Here is a 24,875-nt window from a genome sequence, read left to right as displayed (position 1 = left end):
CATGGGCAGTCTGGGTCATGCCTGTCCCTTCACAGTCCACTGCGCCATTATTGACGGCTTGAACTGATACCCCAACAATGAGGGTGTGCACGGTCATATGTTGTGTGTGAATTTATGTGCACACGCTGGTGGATGTGGTGTGAGGGGATTGGTCGTTACTCTTAAAGATGTCAGAGAGAGTCCGGATTCCTCTCTTTATTTCAACCTTTTTTTTTTTGTTCCGTCTTGCATTACACACACAAAGTCTCTGCTGACACACCAACTGCTGGTATTTTGCACACATGCACACGCAGGCACAATAGGAGCCGAGTAGGGAGCCGAGGAATGGGGCCCCTGTGGGAGGGGCCTCCTCCTGGTCCGAATCAATATATGAGAAGCCATGCAAGTATAACAGAATCATTACTCTCACAGGGCTTAGGAGGGTACAATACACAGTATGGTTTGTGTGTGTGAGATAGTGTTTACATGTATGCTTTGACACCTGTTGTCTCCATCCTGCTGGTGTCGGGTTTTTTCTTTCTTTTTTAATAAAGCCAACTTTCTTTGATATCATTAGTATTAAGTCAGAGGATTGTCATTGTGGAAATTCATCGCTGGCTCTGCAGCTTATTCAGTAGTGTTTCCTCCTACACAGAACAATATAACAATGTAACCGCACACACCTAAGTACCCGCTGTCAAACATGTGCAGTGCTGTGGGTTCAGCGCAAAGAACAACAATCTACCGCTGCCTGAACCTGTGTCTAACAAGACTTTGTATTCTTCTCACTAATCATGATTACTGCCACAATCTTCCCCTCCAGCCCACCTCTTTCTACCCCCTCACACATCAGTGACAACCTCCTTTCATCTGCCGCCGTTCAGCCCCACATCTACAATGTATTTACAAGGTCTGAAATGAACAGAGCAATTATTATCAGTCATGCTAATTCTGCAGATAATGATCAAAAGCCGAGTCCTGCTCCTCTTTCTTCTTCCTATCTCCCTCTCCGCCTGCTCTGGGGAGCGAACGGCGGTGACAAACCTCCCCTTTTATTATTTCATGGCCTGTTTAAAGATTTAGTGAGGCCCACAAACCACTACTTTTAATGACCAATTAACAGGAGCAAAGCTCTCTTCGGAGCACCGCGGCCTCGTTCAGGATTTGCTAGAGTAAACAGTGGCGCGGCGTTGGTTGTGCTGGTAGTGGTGGTAGACAGGGTGTATGTCTCGTTACCGGCTCACTGTTCAAACTCGCGCACGTACAACCAGCCATGCACTCACGCACACACATACACGCACACACAAGCCCTCTGCTCCACTGCTTATTAAAACCTGGAGGAGCAGCAGTGCTTACCAAAACCTTGAGAGAGAGAGTCAGTCAGCAAGAGACAGAGTGAAGAGTCCCGCTCCCACTGGGTATGTGTTTTTTTTTTTTTTTTTCTTCACTGCCCTTTTTTTTTTTTTCTTTTTAAGAAGATGGGGTGAAATCTAAAATGATAAACCTTGCTACATCATGAGCTTAGCTAAAACTGGTCCGAGAGCCAGTGAAACGGCGTTGAAGAGAGAGTAAATGAGTAGAGCCTGGATCATTAGCATTGCTCAATAATGTAGCTGGGGGGTAGGACAGCACCACTCAAGGCCACAGGCTTTCTGAGCGGCTAATTTGGACCCGTCTTGTTTATGGGTATGGCAAGCAGGCCCCTCAAGATGACTGTCAAGCTGAGGCTCGCTCCCCAAACTAAACAAACACAAATGAATACGCACCAGTTGAAATCCAAAACATGCATGGCTGATCAAGCATATTCCGAAGCACATCCATGGATGGTTCACAACTGTAACTTCTTAGCAGCTGGGTTTTGAAGTTTGCACACAGTTATTTAAAATCGTCCGTGTTGCAGTTTTACTAGGAATACCTTTTAAAAACAGTTTTAGCTCAAAGACAAAGCAGAAATTAAAACGTGCATTTTTGTTATGTGTGGAATTTAATATAACGGCTACTTCTAACCCATATGGAAAAGATATATATAAATCTTATAAAGTTTGTATCTGTCTTGTATGAAACTTGTATGAAAAGCATACAAGAGTGAAAACACATATAAGATCCCTTGAAAAATTATATAATGAAACTTGTATGTTTTGGATACTTACCAAAAAAATATATGAAAGTAATGAGAAAGTGGCCACTTTCATGAGTAAATCATATATGTTTTTACTATTTCTTTTCCATATGGGAAAGCAGGCAGTTTTTACTTGCCTTTTAAAGTATCTTGCAAAAACACAAGAGATGTAGCTGCTCAGTAATTTAAACTTTGGAGTCTTTTTTTCTAATTTCTCTCTTATAGGTACACAAATGATAACATTTTTTGGATCGCATGCATTTCAATTGTTGTTTTTCTTCTTTCTTCCGTTTATGTCCGCCCTCCTATTTTGATTTTGGATGTTCTTTACTTTGCTGATTAACCTAACAGTCCTTTGCAATGCCATCCCTATGCCTCCTTACCTTTTCCCCATTACAAATCAGTGTTGTACTGTGTGCATATGCAAACCTGTATTTACATTTGCTGCGCAGTGTCTCCATCAGCACATTGTAGTGTACAGAACACACAAGGAGACGAGGTATTGTCTAGCAGAAGAGGTGTTGTGGAGGATCAGACAACCTGGTTAATAAGACAGTGTCTTGATTGTATTTGTTTTCCATTTGTCTCTCATCGTTTGCATTAAAGACGCTCAGCAGTAATTAAGCCACTAAGTGAAACTGAAACAGGCGAGTCATGGGGTGAGCTCCAAAGCAGCATTATGAGATGAGAACAACAGGCGCAGAATGACAAGAGCTTGGTAGAACAATGCACGGAAATGGAAATCCCCCCATCAGGAATATCCTATTGTACCAGAAAGACAAAACTAGAATAGACAAAGGGAAAAGACGGAAATAAAACCACAATGTTGAATTGATGCCAAGTGTTTAGCATAATGTAATAAAAGCGTGGCGTTTATCGGTGCATATGTGTACCAATATTGTTAGAGGTATAAAAGCAAGGCAGTCAGGTAAATACGGTGTGTGGGAGGTTGCAAGTTGAAAGAGGGCACATAAAAAGCTACATGTTAAATCAATACATATGTAGCAATGCACTGATACTCCAGAGAGGCTGGGATTATGGCCTCTCTGGAGTATAAAGTGTGTGTTTTCAAAGCAAACAACCCTCCCAAAGTCTTGGTCTCTTACCTTTAAAAATAAAAATCATGTAAACGTTTAACTTTACTCTTGTTCAGTGCACGTTTTACTTGCAGCCAAGTGAAGCAAGTGCATTTCATCCTAAGAAATCTGGAAAAAATGACCATCAAATATACACAAATATTTACAGTATAGAGAACAGGAAAACAGCAGATCCTCATGTATGACAATACGATCAACACACCTCAGGGGCTTTTACTTGATAAATTGCTTAAATGAATTATGTTATGTTCTGTGGGTCTAAATGATCTAAATGATATTTTCATTTCAGATGTATACCTAAAAATGTTGAGATAAAACATAGTTTCATTCAGCATCTCCGTCCCAACACCTCCCTCAGAAGGTCCAAGAGCAGGGTGAAGACCCTTCGTCAGCCTTTCTTGGATTCCCCTATTTACTCTGTCTTACTTCCCCCTTCTCTCCCCACTTACCCAATGAACCCCAGCAGCAAATCAATGGCCAGGGATAAACACAAATCCCCCATAGAGGTGACTTATAGAAAACAATTTGAACCTGCGGACCCCTCTTAGGCAGTCCTACCCAGCCTTTTTACAGTATGGTTTTAACCTCAAACCTTCTCTGTCTGGCAGTCAATTGAAATTAGATTCCCAGGTAGAAGCGAAGGAGGTGCAGAGATTCGGGAAGAGTGTCAGGAGTGACGTTCCTACTAGTAATACATCTAAATAAACAGTTTGCTAATGGTAACAAATGGTGCTGCATTCAAAGGAAAAGGGGCTCTTTTACTTTAAAGTGTCATATATATATATATATATATATATATAGATAGATAGATAGATAGTAGGGGTGCAACGATACTCGTATTGATATTGAACTGTTCGATACAGTGCTTTCGGTTCCGTACGCATATATATTGAACAATACGAATTTTTTTATTTATTTTATCAACTTTTCTTCTGACAATGCTATCTGTGTTGAGCGCTCAGTGGATCTGCGTTCGACTACTCTGCCTAGGTTGCACTGTCGAGTGCAGATCCACTGAGCACAGCGCAAGCTAGCGAGACAGCTAAGCTAGCTCGTTGCAACATGGCAACTGCCTCAACGCTACCCGAAATTGAACCTCCCCCACCCTCATTCAGATCTGGCGTTTGGAACTATCTTGGTTTTCATGTGAAGCATGACCCTGATGGTAAGCGCGTCATGGACAAAAGTAAAACAGTATGTCGGATGTGCCACGCAATGCTCAATTGGTGGGAACTAGTGCGTTAGCGCAGTTAGCTTGTTAACGTGTTGACGCAGTCCAGCCCCACGCACGGGGCGATCCACGGTAACTTGTTAACGGAGATTTGCCGCGTTATGGCGTTAACGTCATTTTAACGAAATTAACGCTGACAGCACTAGTGGGAACACAACAAATATGACTGCACATTTACGCTGACATCATCCTAGTGCAAAGACAAGTGGAAGCAGACAAAAACAACAAGCACGCATGCTACAAACTTTACCCGAGTCATTTAGACAGCCGTTAGCACATGATTCTCCTTATGGGGACCTGATATGTTTAATATGCTGCTGAGAATATAGCCCAGAAGAAGCGTATAGTATAGCTTTTATTTTGGAAAGAGACATTTCTCTGTAATAAACTCTCTTTTCCAAAGATGAGTGATTTCTCGATCAGATAGATTTATTTTTTTGTTACTTTGTTGTTTCAGCAACATTAAATGTTAAAACTGTACTTTTGAGTTAAAATATATATTTATAATTTGAATAAATGACAAATTAAAAAGGCATGAAAATTTTTTTTGTATCGAAAAAATATCGAACCGTGAATTTTGTGTATCGTTGCACCCCTAATTAGTAGATAGATAGATAGATAGATAGATATAGATATATATTAGTAGATATTGTAGATATTGATATTATTGAAGAAACAGATTTTTTTTTTTAAATTACTAGAAAATAAATAAAAATGTCTGTTCAGGGAGCATAGTGTCAGTATTAGTCTCATTCTTTTGCACACACACGCAACAATCATATTGGACCCAGTGATATGCAAAAATAAACATGATGTGCAAGATCTAATGAGAGCAAGTTTGAAGAAGATGCAGAGATGAGGCCTTGGTTTCCTCAAGGGAAGACCTGGGCCCAGGGGTTGCATCGGGTAACTCTGGTAGGCGGCAAGAGAGTTAGAGGAGCTCAGGTGAAGAGGCTGTGAGGAGGAGGAGGTGGGTAAGAACAGGACCTTGTGCTGAGTGGGCCCTCAGAGGGCTCCAGCCCCTACTTCCAGATTTAGTGAGGTGGTGGGAGGGTGGGGAGGAGGGTGGGTTTGCATTACCTATTTCTTTATTCTACTCATCCCCCCCCCCCTTTACGCTCTCTCTCCCTAAGTCTCTGGCTCTGTCTCTCATTCTCTCTGGTCATGCTAATTGCTCCCAAGGTCAGAGCGTCGGCTGCTCTTCACCGAATGCCCACCCCCAGCCCTGGCTTTGAATGGCATGTTTTGATCAGGCCTAATTTGATTGGTCGACGCTGTCTGGGGTGGATAGGGACAGCACTTTACAGCCCACTGCTTTTGATGTGTGTGGATGTGTGCATGTGTGTGCGTGTCAGGGTGATGCATGTCAGGTTATGAAGTGTCTGTGGATGAGTGCATGAGAGTGTTACACGTCAGTAGGGAAGTGTTTTTTGAGGGGTGTCAGAGTGTGTAAAGGGGAGTGTGTGTAAAGGGTGGTTTATGTCACGGGCGAGGGTGATTTTGTGTACTTGAGTGTCAAGGAGAGTTTGATGTGTTTTGATACAGCATATGGCAAGGATATTGGGAAATGTGGGCTGACATGTGTTGAAATGCTGCTGTTCAAATAGCAACCTTCATGTTGTCGATACCTGACAAAACTCGAAGCGTGCAGTGTGTACCACGGTGCAAGTTTTATTAATAAACTGCTCTTCTGATAAGGATTGAATGCTGGGTGAATGGTTAACGTTCACCACTTCATTTCTCAACAAAAAATAAAACCGTGTTTATGAAACAGTAATTTACTTGAATAGTAACATCTTTGCTGAAAAAATCCCTTTATTTTACTCTGGTTGGCATTTTATTTTTTTTAAAGAAGTGATTGTTTATTGGACAGAAAACTGACCCACAGTAAGTTCCGCTTAATTAGAATTCAAATTAATGTCACGTTAATAGAATCATCAGATTATTGATATTGTGTTTGATGTGATTGTTTAGGTTACCCTTGACTCTAGTATAAAAACTTTTAATACCCAAAAGACAAACTGTAAAGGAACTCCAGTGATACAGTGTCAACCATTTATAACTGCAAAGATTGCTGAATTTGTTCATCTGAAAGTCCAAGTTGCCAAAATATTAATCAAATCAGCAAATTCAAAATTTAGCATATGGATCTAAAATACTCAAAGTAACTTGAATGGTAACAGGACACAGAAGAAGGAATAATAATATCCCGTCTTCCACTAATGGCAGAAAAATTGTTTGAAAACGCAGACCAACTTTTTAAAAGTGTATCTGAACTCTGCACATCACTTCCACATAAAGCCAGTGGAAAAGAAAGGAGTTTTGTTTTAACTCATTTCACCTCTGTCCTGCCAGTTACGTCTGGATGCCTTAAGTGTTTCCCTCCCAGGGGTTCAGAAACAGCAACATCCCTTCTGTGGGTCTCCCTGTCTTAGCTACACTCAGTTCCCCTGTGAGTGCTAGTGCACTAGGTACAGTAGGAAGTCCTAGCATTTCAAACAGGCCATGTGTGTCTGCTATCTGACAGCAGCGCTGATCCGGCCCCTATGAGTGAGATTGATAGGGCCTGTGATCAGGGACGCCGCGCTCCCTCCATCGCCGGCGAGATGGATCACATCACACTGCCGTCTCCTCCGCTTCCAGGATAAATGAACTGAGGGGGAATCTATCACTCCCCACGAAAGAGAGGGAGAGAGATCGGGGGACAGAATACCTTACAGAGATACTGAGGAGGATGCAGAAGTAGGAAGGGTAGGAAAAAAGGTGGGAAGTACAAAAAAAAGCCCAAAACTGAGACAGAGGGAATAGTGCAAGGAATAAAAAGTGATTTGGGCCGAGGGAGAAAAGGGAAGTGGAGGAAAAAAAGCTTGTATGATGGCGACTGCCCCAGCGGCCTGCTGCTAGGTCAGCCCCCTTCCTTGCCCCCAGTCCCCTCACAGGTTAGGTGTTAGGGTGTGGGCTTTTTTTTGTGCTCGGCTGTCAGCCAGCTATTTGTCACGGTGAGCGATCTGATGCTCTGCTGAATCAATCACGCAGGAGCGCTGTGGGTTGCGTGTGCTATATACATGTGTCTGAACATGAAACCGTGTTTGTGCGTATAAATACATGAATATATGTGCATGGAAGCACAAAGCCGCGAAAAGAAGCACATTGCTCTCAACAGGAGGCCATAGCGGCCATGCTCTGCTCTTACTTGCACCAGGAAAAGAAATGCATTAGGTCTAGAACAGGTGTTCTCAAACTTCTTCTTCTTTTTTTTTATTATACTTTCCAGTGGTCACAATCATTACTCAGCCCCTAGACTCCCCTCTTGCTCATTTGGCCTGGCATAAATTAGTCTTTGTCATGGCTGATTGGGAATAGGCACCTTATTGCATTAGGCCATGGCTTATTAAGCAAATGCTCTTAAGACAGGCCTTGCTTAACTGGGTGACAGCTTCTCAATTAGGTCGTCTGTGAAAAATACCCAAGCTAATTGCCCCCAAATGTGAGCCTGAGAATCGGATTAGAACTTATTTTGTTTGACTTGTGTGGACATATTTTCCTTTGAGTTGACAGGTGTCATGGAGCTCAAAGTAGCTGTGCATGCATCAGTGAGTGCTGAAGTATTTGTAGTTATTTAGACGCCCCCCCCCCCCCCCCCCCTTTCTATTTTTTGTGTGTGCGCTCGCGCAAGACAGTGCACTTCAGAGTGTGTTTATGCATGTGTGTGAAGAGATAACTGACACTTTCTGCTTTTGCCGGATATAGTGCTCATGAGATCCCCTTCTTCTCCTCTCCGGTTGAAATGACAGCTTCAAAAACCTTTCCTCAATGATAATAAGTGACTGATTGGTGAGTCCTTAACTTCCTCTGCCTCCTCCAATAATCCCAACATGGCTCTCAAGTGGCTCTAGGCTGTCTTTATGAGTGCCTGCTTGCGTACTTTATGATTGCCTGATGTGAAAATGGCAACGGTGGTATGAGGGGGTAATTTGTCGGAACCCAACAAAGAAATGTTGTAACAATTAATCACGGGGTGAATACAGAAGAACGTGGTACAGTAATTATGTTCATTAAGTGGCGAGCACAAGAGCAATTATCTGGCATCAGCTTGGGTTGTTACAGTCATGTCAGGCCGAGATGTTGTAATAACTCACTGCTTTCAAAGGGTTATCCCCTCTCATTTAATACCGTGCGATCAGCAAGAAAACGTATGCGTATCCAGTTTGGAGCAGGATGGCCACAGTTTTGTCACGTGGTTGAGTAGATATGCTGCTATATGCCCTTGAGTTTGTATACAAATTCAGTCAACTGTGCATCATTACTAATAAATAGACTCTGAATGTGACTAATTGCTTCTCCTTCATCTCCATAAGAGAAATGCATTGTTGTTATACAATAGATGTAGTGTAACTGCAATTTGAACCACTTTCACTCCAAGTACGTGTAGTTGAGTTGTGTTTATTGCAAAGAGTGCCCCTTTGTTAAAAAAAATAAATAGTAAAAATACTTGAAAAATTGAATATTCCAGCTGGTGGAATGTTTTAATATTCCTTGCTGTGGGAATTTTTCATTGCTGTTGCTGTTTAAATCCAGTTTGAATCAACACCTGTTTAGATTCCTTCATCAGCTGATACAGTGTGCACTACTTACTGAGATACAGCTGAACACTTTGTCTAACATCTGCCTCAACTCCGCTGTCTAATACCACCACATTCTTTTTAAGGTCCTTACTGTATTATTTTTATATGTTTTATTTTTTTGAATCGCTCTTTTTTTCAGGCTTCTGGCTGCTGTAACATGCTAATTTCCCAACTTTGATACTTTAATAAAGTATTTTTTGTGCTAGTTTATTTTAATCTTTGTCTTCTTATCTCCTTCTCCCTTTCTTTTTCTTCTTTTTTTCACCTTATTCACCTTCTTGATGGGACAATGAAAGGACTATCACCTTAAGGTTCGATTTTGGTGTCCCCCAAAACTAATTCAGTGCCAAACAGCATGACTCCACTAGACAGATGATTTTTAAAATACCATGCAGGAACTTGTATATGCATTTGTTCATAAATGGCATCTAAAATCTAAATACGTTTTTATTAGATAAATAATCAGTGCATTACAAATTGCAGATGGTAAGAATATATCTTGCGATTTGGTGAATACTTTTTTCTCCTGTCACTTTTACATGAATGGTTGCTCTGTTAGGGAAATGATGTCAACAGGCGTGATGTGAGGGAACAGAAAATGATATCATGCAAGGGTTGAGACCTGATTAGTTAAAAAGGGATACTGGTGAATAGAAATTCCAGTTTTTCATGAAAGACATTCATGATGTAGACACAAAAAAATCCATTGAAAGAAATAAGTCTGCTTAAAGGAAAAGTTGAATACTACACGTTCTCTGCCCTGTAGTGTGGGCATGACTGGTTGTGATGTAGGAAAAGGAGCTATTCAGCAAACTGACAAGCATACAGTATTCCTTTAGTATCATACTGTATTAAGTAGTTCCGAGTGTGGCACAGAGATAAGAGTTGTTGTCGACAGAAAACAGCGTTAAGACTCATTTCTGTTCTCTCCTAAACACATAGAAAAAAAAGATGAGTTACCACCACACCTGTAGGAAAAAAACCAAAAAAACCCACCTCACTACACCTGTATGAAACTCCTAGCGATGCTTGACTGATGTATACCTACTCCCCATCTGACTTACAGTGAAAGAGACCTGCAAGCCCCAGTGAATCTTTAAACAACGGGCTAAAACTTAAATCCTTACTCACAAATCCCAGCCTTGTAGATACAAAACCTGGAAATAGCATCGGACTAATTAAGCTGATTGGCTCTGTCTGTCCTGAAAGAAGGCCGGCCTGCCAATCAAACACGGATGTTTCTGCTGTAACAAACTCTGGCAACATTTTTTCTTCTCCACTTGAAGCCGGGGGAAGAATCAACCTGACAGTGGAGCGTGTGATTGGACAGAACAGTGCAGGCTGTAGCCGTCAATCAGTCAGTGAGGAGTTGAGTATTTCTGACCCTTCTCACCACGCTGCACACCTCTGAAGCTTCCAGGCATGAAAATAATAGATGCTTAGAATAAGGACTCCCAGTGTAATTATACAAACCTGCAGAAGAAGCGCAGTTCTCCACATTGTGAACACATTGTGCGCTCAGTTCTTTTCTGACATACTCTCTCCTCTTTCTGTGGTTGAGAAAACATCTGCAGGTATCTGTGCTCTCGAGGAGGGCAAGGCAAGAGAAAGATAAATAGCGTGGGCTTTTTATCACCAAAGCCCTCTTGCAAACAGACAATAGCCACACAGGTCTTATTTTAGTCACTGTCTTCTTTGGCTGCCAACAGTCTCAAGCTCCCTCTCTCCCATTTCCCTTTTATTTTCTTGTGTTTTTCCTTGGGCACAGTTTTCTCTCCCTCTCTTCCTTTTTCTTCCCTTCTCTCTCAATTGCAAGCCTATTTGGAGCATGTTTGTTTTCACGCTTTCTCCTCTCGTTCTCAATCTCTCCCTCCCGCTCATTTCCTCTTGCCTTCCCCACCTCCCTCTTCTCCTTCATGTGTGTTTGTGTGTGTGTGTGTGTGCGCTGTACATCCATCGATGGATGCGAGGCGTGTATAACCTCAGGTAAGCTCAATGAAGCAGCCTGACTAGCCAGTGTGTCTGTGGGAGGCTCTGGCTCATCTCTGCCTGCATCCCTGTAGCCTTAATCTGTGACAGACCATTTCATAATCACAGCCAAGGGGGCTTCTCTCTCTCTCTGTGGCTCTCGCTCCTCCTCCTCCTCCACCACCTCCTCCTCTTCTTCTTCTTCTCCTTCTTATTCCTGTGCTCCTCATCTCCCTCTCTGCCTCTTCCTTCTTCTCTTTCTTCCTCTCCCAAAGTGCAATAATTCACAGGCATGCACCCTCCCACAGGCGGATTAGCAGGCGGCGTGCTCGTCCTACATAATCGCAGCACAATGAGCCCATACGTGCTGCCGCCACAGCCACGCCATAGGGCACAATGCATCTGTGCCGTCCCCCCGCACCAAATGACATGGGACAAAATGGACCCCATCTAGCTTCCACCACCTTCGGTGCAGGCAGGCCAGTAAGAAATCAGCGTTCCTATTTGGTCCCCTGTGAACTAAATTGGAACTGGATGCATTAATGAAGAAAGAAGTACTTTTACAAACTCTTTGTCTTTCACTTGAAGTCACTTCTTACTAGAGTCACGTGTCAATAGTTAGATTCTTAGACCTTGCCAGTCAGACTCTGAATTAGTTTGTGTCTCCATGTGTTGATAAGTTTGTTACAAGTAAAAAAAAACAGGCAAGGAAACAATTTTGGTGGGCATTGTTTTGGATTTCACATATGACAATTCAGCGAACACACTTGACTGCACTGAGCTTGCCTCTAAATTCTTCCGTGAGCCCAGCTGACTACACTGTGTAACATTAACATATTGTAAAAAAGGAACAAGCGTCTTATGATTCATTTTCATTGTCAGAATAATAGCTGAGCCGATTAGCAGCATTGTTGCCATTGGAGAGGCAAAACATCATTACGCTCCTCAATCTGTTTGAGTAATTAAACCATTTGGGAGAATAATTTCATGTGTTTGCTGATTCAGTCAGAGGAGGGAAAAAAAAACTGCTGTGGAGCACTGCAGCTATATGTAATGTTACATTTATGTATTAGCTTTAAAGGGCTTAAGTGTGAAGCTGTGCACAACTGCTCTGGTAACGGAATGTCAAATAGGATCCATCGCTCCATTCCAATGCGTTTCATATAATACTATAATGAAAGGCAAGGATTTATACCGCATTAGTATCAAGCTCCATCAGATTTAAAGCCATAAATCCATTCTATATCCTCCAAGTTTTCCTCTAACATTTTCCGGGCGCTTAATTTAATTTTCTCTGAAAGTGCCAGGCAACCGCTGTTCTTTGGTGTCAGGTGAATGAAATAATTTGCACATACTTTGTGCCTAAACTGTGGAAATCCAGAAGGCAATTGCTTGCTTTGCTATATCACACAAACACACCAGATCTCCTTTTTCCTGATGCTCTGTTGTTGAAAATGTACTATTAGGCTTACTTTCAAAGTGTGCAGCTAGAATAACTGCGACTATCCTATTTGATTTATCCAGCTTTATCTAAACCACATCTGCTGTGGTACTTCTGTAAAAGCCATTCTCTGTCTTTCACGTTCATTCTATAGCATGAGACATACATTAATCTCTCCTTCAGCAGGGTCCAAATCAGACCGGTACAGGTTTCTTGAAGACTTGGCCTGTATGTAAAACACAGACACATTCAGCGTGGTATAGCTTCCTCTCCTCCTCTTATCCCTTTCTATTTTGCCAGCTCAGCACAAGCCCACACTGCGGTAATCCCTCACAAGTCAGGACAAAATGAGGGACACAGGGTGGGTTGCAGCTGGAACATGCACGGCCATGCATAAGAGATCTCTTAGATTTTGCCCCTACCTTAGCTTACCGACTGACGGAGAATGAATTAGCAATTAGGCAAACCATGTGGCCCAGTGTGTAAGCGCGTTCTACGGTGTGGGACTTTTCATGCATGCTGGTTTAAACACAAAGGACTTCATTAAAAGTATCACAGCCCGATGATGCTCGCTATATGTAATCCACATGCAGGTTCACCCCTTTCTGCTTTGCAGCTCCAAACAGGGTTGCTAATGCTTATTTGTGTAGAGGTAGACGCCGAAATGCACAGCCATTAAGGACGCATGTATGGTTTGAAGATGTGCACATTAACATTTAAACACATAAGCACTGTTTCTCATGGATATTGATGAAATATTTCTAAGAAGCCTAACAAATCTTCTCTTTTTTAATAATAATTATAGTTCTAGTGTCAAATCTGTAAATTAGTAAAGGCAACGTTGACAGGGTCAGTGTGGCCACTTATAGGATAGTGCTGTACATGCATGTTAGCTAGGTTAGCTAGCCTTTGTACTAACAAAATAAAAGAACATCCAGTTTAGAAGTACAGTATATGCAAGTCATAAGAGTTAATCTTGTAGGTTGGTGCGGCTAAACATCGGTAATGTTATGCTGCTGTTGTCTCACTTTTTGGTTTTGCTCGTCTCTCTCGCTTTCTCTCTCCCTCCCTCGCTCATGTCAGTCTGCTGATTTATGGCTCTGTTTAAGTGAAGGCCACACGTATCTCCAGACGCTACTATTTGTTTCAGCTCGGCTTCATTTTTCCACTCTACCCCCTTTGAAGGCAGCGAGGAACTAACAAAAATTAACCCTTGGCTCTTACGCACGCAGCAAAGTAGGTTTTGTGGCTCTTCCCAGGGTTGTAGCCGCATCAGGGAGCCTGACAGGGCTGCACGGCAACTCCTTGGTTGCTCTGACAAAGCGCCTAGTAGGCCCGGTCCTCTGCTTTTATTGTCAGGAGTGCGTCGGAGATGTAGAAAAATGACATGCCACAAGGATGCCATTAATAATGCTCACACACACGTTTTTCTTGACGTGGGGAAAAATGGCCGACGTCACAAGGCCCTTTTATCAGCCTAATTTCATAAGAGGATTTCATGTCTGAGCAGGGAAAAGTGGCTATTTTTCCTCTTCTTTTATCTTGTAAACAGCCATTACTTGGAGAGGTATACAGGCCTGCTCTGGCAGTAAGTGGATATGAATTTCAAGACCAAACCATCCTTTTATATCAGCCACTCTCACAAACACTTTGACATAATCGTGACATCAGATAGGCCTTACTTGTTTTTTTAAACTGCACTTGAATTCTAGCCGTGCCATAATTCAATGCATTTTCTTGATGAGACTTTTTTTTCTTCCTTTTGGTGATACTGAAAATTAGTTCTTATTGATTTTTCCAGCAAACTAAAGCAATTGTTTGACTAAATCAAAGAGGCAGCTGGAGCCACAATTACATATTGTGAGTGTGATTGTGTTGCCATTGATTCCAAACGTCTAAAGCACTGAGAGGGATGTGTCTGAGTTGGCTTTAGGTCGTATTGTGGCTGTTAGTTTCTTCTGCTGTGCAGTATTATACTATATTTGCACTTCTTCTTGTGCTTTTCTCATCTGTACCTTTTTGTAGGATGGTATGGAGGAAGCTGTTGTTTACCAAGATAAGCTGCCCATTGTCTCTGGTGGGAATTCCCTGTGGGAGAAAGCGCCACGGGAACACGACTTCGGCATGGCATGAGAAACTAACCGCAGAGCTGCTAGACTCACGTGGTGGGGCTTCTGTCTATCCACTGGGATCTGGTGCCAGGGGTAAGATGGTCATCCCCTGGGACAGCGAGAGATGGTAAGATAGAGACAACAAAAGGGAGAACGGGAAAGACTGGCACAAAAAGAAGGGAAAAGGGGACGGATAACACATGACAGTAAAAGGAAAATGTGCATTTTGTAAGTGAAAGAAAAATCAGTATAACTGGCAGGTAGGAGCGGACAACTATAACAAATTTAGATTAAAAAAAGGGAGATAGAAATAGATGATGAACTGAAGAAGAAAATCAATGACAGGACTGGAATTAATCTTTATTTACTTGGCATGTTTAACTAATATAGGACAACAACAGTAGAGAGAGGAAAAGAGATGGACAGGGATACATCAGAATGGAATAAGAACCAAAACGCCAGTCTAAAATATTCCACTTCTCCTCCCATCATTTCTAAAACGAGGCTTCCTGTTGTATGACCTAACCCTCTTGCACAATAGTCAGAGTTAGCTAGAGCCTGGCTATGCCTGGGGCTGGAGTAGAAGGTGTACCCCAGCTCAGGTGTGTTGGTAGTAGACGCAGGGCACTGACAGTGTGGGTTAGTCTCCAGTCTGGATGCAACTTGACAGCAGCAATGCTTGCAGGGCCCAGTTGGCAGGTTTGGTGCTAAGGGCCTTATAGTGAACCTGAAGTGCACAGGACTCAAAGGGGATAAAAGCGCACGAAACATAACTGAGTCACATCTCAAGTCAAACAGGATGAACTGTTGGTCAATCACTGTCAGTCCCCGTTGCTCTGCCGATTCATAATGACAGCAACAGACAGCCTAGTAGACTGCGTGTGCTCAGTTTTGAAATTTAATTCAGATAGCGTTATTAGAGCGAAATTGTCTACTTACTTTCGTATGACATATACCAGTGGCAGTCATAGAATCACATTACCATACCCTTGTTTGTTACTGCGCTTTTTTTCTTTCCCAGTTCACAAATGAAAATCACACTTGTTTTTTGAAGATGGAGATTTAATGGCTTTGCGTAGTTTAGCAGCATTGCACTACTTTGGAAGAGGTTGAAATGCCATTGGTTAAGATAATGGAAGAGAGAGATGTAAAGTTCAGTGGAAGAGAGCCTAATGCCTTCTTAAGGTGAGCCATTTTAGCACGCAACCACATTTGTATACGTCTGTGTATTTACCCGCAAAGGGAGGGAGGTGACCTTTCCATGTGGAGATGGCGTCTGCATGGAAACGCTGCTTGCTGCATCCTAATGGCCACCTAGGGCCAACTCGCCTCCACGTCTGTCCTGATATTTGCCTAAATGTGGGGTGGGTGAAAGTTTTTTTTTTTTCTTACCCCTCCCAGAAATATTTACTGAGAATTACTGGTCAACACAAGTGAGGAGAGATGAGTGAGTAGATGGGAGTGAGTGTTATAAGGTAAATGTGGTATTAGGCATTCTGTGAATCTGTTAAAGTTAACGATGTTTACAGTGTATTAATTGGAGCTATTGTAGCAAGTGCTACTTGTTTAGTTTAGTGGAAAGATACAACAATGTATGCACAACTGTGTTTATGCACAGCTGAGTGAACTCATTCCCAAGGTTATATAACCACTATTGCTGTATTGGCAAGTTTACATGCATTAGTAAACTATAACTGAGCACACAGTCAAATATTAGGCTGATGAATTGGTCTGTACCTCCTACCTGAACATCGTGCCACTAGTTTCATGTCCCTCTCACCCTGAATGTGTGCTCTCTCGCTCTCTCACATATTCTCAGGTGTTGAAGAATAACATGTAAAATGTGTAAATTTAATGTAGATCATTTTATGTCCTATATTTCTAAAAAGGAAAACAAAAGAAAGTTTTCTAATCATGTTGCTGCAGATCTGCTAACAAAGGAAGGGTTTTGTCCAGTTAATATGTTAGAGTGCTTTAAATTTAGTAAGATAAAGGAAGTGCTGAGATTTTGCTGACATTATAATGCATAAACTTTAACAGGGCAGGAGCGTAGCAGATACTAAAATATTGTTCAATATTTTTTTTGCCTTTTAAACACTATGAAAAGCTGGGCATGCGGATGCATGTCATTTCCTGTTTAAGGAGATGCAGTATTCATTAGAGGTGGGAATCACCATACATCCCACGATACGATATTATCACAATACTTAATGCATGATACGATATTATTGCAATTTTTTAAAATATTTTGCGATATTTAAATTCTGTACATAAAGGTAAACTTTATCAATATTCATTTTATCTAATATCAAAGTCTCGCACTCAGTCTTTCTCTCATTTCAGTTTTATTGTTGACAAACTGAACGGTTTGTATTACAGTCTAGTCCAACTTAACTGAATGCAACCATGTGGTACAATTATAGCTATTCTGAACTATGCAATTTGTGAAAACTATGCAGCCCCTTCAGCAACTGAAGAATTTGAAAGTAAATTAAAACAAAATATAATTTTACATTAAATAAAAAAGTTTTAAACTTAATTAAAATAAAACATGTTTATTGCTGCCAAAACAAGTTAAACACATTTGGACAGTGAAGGAATGTCAGGATTCTTGCTCAGAAAAAGGATCAACATGCTCTAAAGTCAGAGCATGTTCCAGTCCACAAAAACCTTTTTTGTAACAAAATATCGATTTCTGCTGTCCCTGTATCGATACATTATTTGCAAACAAAATATCACGATACTACACAGTATCGATTTTTCCCCCACCCCTAGTATTCATATAAATGAATGATAAATAAAATTCTGCTATATAACTGCCATCAGTGCACTATTTCACCATTTTAACAATTCTGAAAAATGATGATACTGTTTTATCTTTAATGATTAGTGTAGATTAGAGAAATATGACTGTTGCTTGTGTTTCATTGGCTGTCTTGCATAACACATGATTCGATCTTTTAACACATGTGAGCAAGATGTAACTTAATTATGTGGGATTAATTTGGATCATTCTGTTTTTCTCACGTGGACGGTTGAAGTGCGATGCCTGTAACTCAGTCTGTGCATCGTATATTAGCTCACGTATATTTCATTTTTTCATTTCTCAAAGTTAAATCGCAAAAGTTAAATTATGGTGTGTGACTAGTTGTTGTTTCAAATGACAGAAGAGAAGTTTACAAACTGACCAACATGCTCAGCAGAGTAAGACTGACACGCTATCATTAGTAATGCTGCCCTGAGTGAGGGTTAAGGCAGAGGTCTCCCAGTCAACATGGCTCCCTGCCTCTAGCTGCTCTGCAGATCATTAGGAAAATGAACGACTGGAGAACTCTGTGTGTGTGTGTGTGTGTGTGTGTGTGTGTGTGTGTGTGTGTGTGTGTGTGTGTGTGTGTGAGAGAGAGAGATTTCTGTGCCACTGGGCTATGGACAGCCTGATTACTCTGCCCCGTCTCCTACTTACCTGCCTGCCCACTGACTTACCCTCAGCATACTAACTCCCTCAAGTTCCTTCCTCGCTCACGACACACATAGACACACACAGACACACACACAGACACACACGGTAAGGAATCACAAATGCATTAATTTGTCAAGATTATTTTCTGCAAAACTTCTGAATGTATCACATCTTGACAGATGAGCCTAGGCCAGTAAATCTGTTCCTCGGGGTATCTATGTGCCTTTGGAAAAAAAGAAAAATCCTTTGGCTCACAAAACCCTTACCTCCAGTCTTTCACCTGTGTTCATATCTGTTGTATATTTGGAAGAAAATGGCACAGATGTATTTAAAGTAAATAAATGACTGGAGCAACAATCCTGAAAGGTGAAAAAAAAAGTTCTTGATGTCAGAGGGACAACTTGGAGTAGGGGGCTAGACATTTTTCACTGCTGTATGAGGGACCGGTGTAAGCTATCCCCACTGGCAAACTGAGGATGAAGGCAATGTAATGCATTAAGCTACCAGCTCTAACTTTATTTCAAAAGTAAAAATATTGTTTGGAAAAATGTAGATAAATGCTGCATGCATTTAAATCTCCAAACAGAGCAGGAGAAATCTTTTTGCTACCTTTGCAGAAATTGCAGAAGTATCTTTGTATCTATTCTGTAATTTAAGGCGCCGGATTACAAACCCTCATCTTCTTCCTCTATGTTTATTTTTCTAAAGAGTACAAAGCAATCGAGTTGTCTTCTTTTTATAAATTCCCATCATTCCTTATTTTGGAACGCAAACAAATTCACACGTTGCTGTTCACACATTAATTATGCAGTTAGAGAAAAAGCTGTAATGGTGGAAGGGAAGGAAGGTGAAAATGAGGAATTCAGTTTCTTGTCTTCCCTTGTTGAATATTCATATAAGATCAATTTTTTTGATGCTTTCGGGCATTGTTTGTTCCAGGGCGGAGCATTCACTTCCTATTTGCGAAGCTGTTAGGTACCAGGAAATGGGTGAATCTGATTTGGTGAGAGGGGAAAGGTGTCTGTGCTCTTAGGTTGACACATGTGAGGTGTCTGTGGCAGATTGTGTTAGATTTTTAAAGGGCGGTTTGATCCCCAGCGCTTCTCCTCTCCTACCCGAATTGTACCCACAAAATATACCTGCCTAAATTTCATTTGATCAAATTTTAATATAAAACTTATTGTCGGTGCTAGGGGGATGTTGATTTTCTCTGACACTCAATTTGGTGCATGTCTGACGACCACTTTTGTTGCTCTTCCTAGTTACCTGTCATAATTTTTCTCTTGGAGATTTGCACAGTTTGTTTCACCTCTGAGATATTTGAGAGCACTTAAAGATAATTATTGCCAAATGATGCTCTAATGAGGGGAACAACTGTCCTCGAGTCTTTGCTTGAGAGCTCGGCCTGCTTGCAGTTACGCCGCTTTTTTAGGCTTCATTTTGTTTCCCTGTTTGACAGTGTCAGACTTTCTATAGATGTTGCCTCAATCTGACGCATGCCATAATAATTGGCTGAGCGCAGGAGATGCAAATTGCCAAGGAGTTATTAAAATGCACCTTAAAGGGGTTAGAAATGTCTGTTCGCGAGTCAAATTACCATTTTGCCTCTCTTTGAGTCTTCCTTTTTTTTGTAAACCTCTCTTAAACTTCTTGCGCTCTTGGAAGAGGTCAGACACAGCCCTTCATTTGTGGAGGAGGATTTTCGTCTCCTGTGGAAAATTGCAAGGCATTTAGAGCTATCGGAGAGGGTCAGGGACCTTTCCTTTAATTTCCCTTTATCTTCTCTACCATGCTGCACGACCCCAAGCACATCAGTACTGATGTCTGGCCTGTCTCTATGCATGATGTTTATTTGTGTACCTGTTTTTTTCCTCTCAATCAAACAGGATGGAATTTTATTGGCCTGTTCCTTTAAGATATTTGGATCGTTTTTCACGTCTTTTCCGAGCGTTTTAATATAATACAAGATTATTGTTTAATTCAAATCACAAATGTTACCTTTTATTGTTAATTCTTGTGAATTCAATTTTAGATTTGGTGACAGGATCAATGTTAAGTGGGCTGAGGTGATGCATTTGCCTGGAGAGCCTTCCTGCAGGTGAAGCTTGTATATCTGCCTGAACCTCCACGAGAATATTAATGACTTCGGTCGATTGTTTCATTCTACATGCTGCCGTCTTGTGCTGCTGTGTGTCTGTTTGGTGTCTTGAAAAGCCACGGTTTCTACGGGAACACAGATATCGTCACTGGTCAGAGGTGAGTGGCAGTTGATTCTCATCAGTGACATAACGGGATAGTAGCAGGTACAGAAGGACGAGGGTGCTCTCTCAGAAGCTTTACAAGAGGATGTTAGCACAGACATTTTCCCCAGTAATCCGTAGCTGAGACTCGCAAGCGGGGGACTGGAACTAATGAAGACAACAATTCAATTATGAGCTCAATTAATGCCAGTGCCTGGAAGCACAGATCACAGATGAACTGAGCTGCTAGCCCTAGATATTGTGGTCTACTGTTGCAGGCGAACAACACACCGAGAGATTGAAATTCTCCCTCAGTCCCTTGGCTTAGCACTCATGGCTGTCTCCACTTTAAAATGGCTTTATGGGCTCATGAGAGGCACCTAAGAGTGTGCCTCAAATCTGTGCCTTTGTGCCTTCGTGTAGGGTCATAAGGACCTGAATTGACTATGTCTAGCTATCGCTTCTTAAGTATTACTCTGTTATTGCCATTCTCTCTTGAGGTTCATCTCCAGCTGCACGATATTTGACCAAGCAAAACAAAAATTCCAATTTAGGCTGATTTTCCTTTGATTCTTTCTTTGGCTCATATTGATTTCGTACAACTTGTTATGTTCTGTTTCTTCTCTGTTTTGTTTTTGGATAAATCCATGTTGTTTACAGTGTGCGATGACCCACGGGGCATCAAGATTATTCTTAACCCTCTTTTCTCACTGTGGTTTTGTGGTGTATTGATAGGTAGCCAAGTTTGCTTATAATTAAGTCCCTACCATACCACAAATGGGACCCAGACCGGACCTCTTGGCCCAATTAAAACAAATCTTCCTACTTCAGGACCACCTGCTTTGTTATATCTATATATACGCACTCACAGACAGGCACATTATATATATATGTGTGTGTGTGTGTATGTAGAAGTGAATTAGTTTGATAATGAATGTATTAGTTTGATAAAGAGGGTTACGGTATTTAGCTATTAATGCAGGTTGATACATGATGCTTGCATCCCCATGATGCAAAGCAGCTCTGGATTATCACAGAATATTACATCCTACTATAAAGCACCTTTTTACCCAAAGGGAAATGTTCCACACTGATTAAAGATTAAACATGGAGGAAAAAAAAACAGGAGCTTTGCAAAAAGGAAAAAAAAAACTAATTATTTCTCTAGAAGTAAAATAAAATGGTTAAGCCACTGGGGAGTTGGGTCTAATTATTTCATTTATCCGTAAAGGGCCTCATGAGGATGTTTCCTTCCTTTACTTTAATTTTTCTCCTCTTTTACACCTTTAGCAGTCTTCCATTGTTGCGTTATATTACATTACATTATTCTTTCTCTGGTTCATCTTTGCAGAACACGTCGAGGATGATAATTGATCTGCATGCATGCACTGGATTAGGAGACATTGATGGTAATTTGTTAAGGTGACTGTGAGTAATTCAAACATGTCCACAGTCCTCTGGGTCTCATTAGCTGAAGAAGGCTGAAGATATGCTCTGTAGACCTTTGCTAAAACCACTGGCAGAAAAACGGGCCATCTTTGTCCTTGATCATGCTTTAATGCTTTCATTTACAGAGCGGTGTTTGTCACACATTTGATAGCAATGTATCAGAGAGTAAGTGAATACTGGTAACTGATCCGTAAATTTGCCCCCTTTACACAACTAACTATGAAAGTGCAAAATAACTTGAGGCTTTTCATGTCCAGCACTCTCTCTTACACTGTGATACGATTATAGAGATTGATGCGTACTGTGTTTTTGTCTCTTCTGCCAGCAATACAACCCTTTAAGTACTGGCGCTGTACTCGACTGAGTTTTGGCAACTGAATCTGAGTTAGCCGTTGCTTTTTTTGTTTTCCTCAAACAGACTATCTGACAAACAGAAGAATTTCAGCTCTGATTGTTATCACATTAACATGATCTTAGATCTACACAGTAACTTCCACATTGTTTACTACACAAGAGGTACAAACATATGACTATAGGTGTACGTAGGTGTGTCCTGTTAAAAGTCTATTTTGTAAAAGCCGTGTTGCTCCTCTTCACCCGCAAAATCAGCTGTGTTGCGTGTTCAGACAATGGAACTGTTTTGGAGGTGAGGTTTAATATTGTTTCTGCTGCTAATGTTTGACTCATTACAGGCACCTGTGCTCTTCCCTGACTAATTAACTGAACATGTATAGCCTACACACCTTCCTCAGTTCATTTGTACTATGCCCCGAAGAAGGCACATGCCGGTACGCGTGGGCATTTTTAATCGTAAAGCGCGAATATGTCAATATAACAAAGACATTTTAACCCTGAGCAGTGCTTTGATTCAAAGATTTTTCTCTCCCCTTCTCTTTATGCATGGAAAATTTTAATGTTTATGCATTGCTTCAAACAAAAAGCACAGTTTTTCTCATAGCCTTTGTTGTCAGTAAAGCCAAATGATATTCCCTTGCATGTGCTTCTGCACGATTTTTACCAAGTAGTTGGTGTTACAGCCAGTCGACACTCACTATGCACCTTGAAATGCTTAAATTGTATTTTTATATTTAGTTTGTAAAATGCAAATTTGCTTTTTTAAAATAAAAAATAGTATCCTATTTTGATATTGCTTCTGATTACTGTGCTTTGTTTGTCTACAGATATTGACTGCTACATCAGCACAGGGCCTAACTATGAACAAGCTCGGTCCTCCGTAGCTCAGGGCGGCTTTGTGGTTATGGCACCCAAAGCAAGGCTTCCCTAGTGAGGTGACAGAAGCAGCTAAGCCAGTAAACAACAATGACAGTAATCATATGTTTGTGGTGCTATGCTTCATCACCTGTCTAGCACCAAGGCTTGTTAAAGGACAAATGACTGTTAATAAAGAATATTCTTTCCCCTCATCTCTCCCTCTCCCTCTTCTCTCTGTCCCCCTTGTCAGTGTCCCTTTGCTCCCTGCAGCCCTGCCCCCACCTGGGGAGGCCAGGTTGCCAGGCCATGGGGCGGTGGGATTGGCCGGCTCCACGCTGAGATTGATTACCCCTCTAATCTTAGGACTGCCAGTGTGTCTCCAGGGCAAAAACTCTGGCTTGAATCCCCCTCTCTCTGCCCCAACTCCCACCCTTCCTCTGTCTCTGTACCTCTTCTCTACCTCGTCCTCCATCGCCTTCATCCCTCTGTCCCTGTGCTGCCAGAGGCACTGAGGGACGACACTAAGTCACAGCTTCAGACAGGGCCACTCGCTCGTACTGACTGCCTTGTTCGTCATATGTCACGGCAAATGGGGCTCCCGTGGACTCTCCCATGGACTTACAGTAAAAAAAAGAAAAAGACAAGGGGGGCTTGAGGATGAGGGGTGGAAGCTGCATGAGTTGGGCAATAGGTTAGAACAGAAAATGCCAGTCCAACTAAGACTCAAAGATCATTAAAAACTGCAGTCTTCTTCTGACAGTTGTGCAAATGTTGGAAAAACTAAGTGTATAGAACCTATACCCACTTGGTTTTGGGCGTTGATGCTCAGTGTTTTGTTTTGTTTTTGTTTTTTTCCAATATTCACGTCACTGAGGGGTGCAGGTGATGACATGGAACCCTTTCAATGTGCATTATCGCAGCATCAAGGACACAAGATTCATGACAACGTGTAAAGGTGACAATTGTGCTTGGTGATGGTAGGACCTGTCATCCAGATGCTAGTGGAATGAGCTCTCTTGCTGCTACTCCGGCTCTCACTGGATTTCGAAAGACTTCATATATGGCTGGGTGGTGACATTACCTTTCAAAATGTCAGTTTGGCATTCGGCTTCTCTTGTAAAATCTGACTTATTTAGAACAAAGGTGGGAACAGAATGGAAATCCTATGACAGTGTAATTAACACTGTTGAGATTCTGCACTTAGAAGAAGCAGAGCAGAGTGGAAATTTTAAATAAAGCCAGAAAAAATTCCCTAACTATTGACTATACAATATGATGTGTTGTTCCACCAATTGTCACATAACTTCGGGCCTTTTACTTGGAGCTACTTTAAAGCCAGCTGTTCTTTTAAGTGCATGAACTCGCATGAACTTTTAAGCGGCACAGTGACTTGCTTTTGTTGTTTCTGATCATCTTGTTCATACTGACCAAATATTTTTTGTCTGATTTGCCTTCTTAACTCGATCTCACCGTGGTTTCACATTGTATAGGGTTAAACAAGGTATAAACAAACCCCAGCACCTGATTGCCTCAGTGACAACCAGTTGCACCACTATTAAGAGTGAAAGGTGTGTTGGGGTGATGATGTTGCGATATGGTGTTAACACTCAAAGACATGACAGATATTTGGCAGAAAGAAACACTTTTATTTCAAATATGTGGTCTCTTTTCTAGAATATATGAATATGAGAATAGTCGATGCTGATCATAATTGGAAAATTAGACTTTTTTTTATTACATGTAAAGTGGAAACAAAACAAAAACTCCTCTTTTCAAGGTGAAACTTTGTTTACTAAACCACCTGCACATGGATGAGTAATGCTTAAAAGCTGAGTTTATTTCATACATATGAGTATGTCCCCAAAAGCACATGGAAAGGGCCAGACAACCATCAGAAGGCTCTTTGAAGTGCTCCGTCGGGCCACCATGGATTACCCACACAC

General features: G+C 41.4%; 1 long non-coding RNA gene across 1 annotated transcript in view; it reads left to right on the top strand.

Annotated features, from left to right (window-relative positions):
• LOC102784250 (uncharacterized) overlaps nucleotides 1-23,189 on the top strand; it is a 63,635-nt gene extending 40,446 nt beyond the window's left edge. Inside the window, exon 5 of the long non-coding RNA XR_015719740.1 lies at nucleotides 22,902-23,189. This is a non-coding gene — a long non-coding RNA (uncharacterized LOC102784250). The remainder of the gene's footprint in view (nucleotides 1-22,901) is intronic.
• Nucleotides 23,190-24,875: the final 1,686 nt, after the last annotated feature.

Source organism: Neolamprologus brichardi, chromosome 11 (assembly GCF_056152115.1).
Source record: "Neolamprologus brichardi isolate AB-2024 chromosome 11, ASM5615211v1, whole genome shotgun sequence".
In the NCBI taxonomy this organism is placed as follows: domain Eukaryota; kingdom Metazoa; phylum Chordata; class Actinopteri; order Cichliformes; family Cichlidae; genus Neolamprologus; species Neolamprologus brichardi.
Note: the sequence above shows the minus strand (reverse complement) of the source record. Positions and strands in the feature narration are given on the sequence as shown.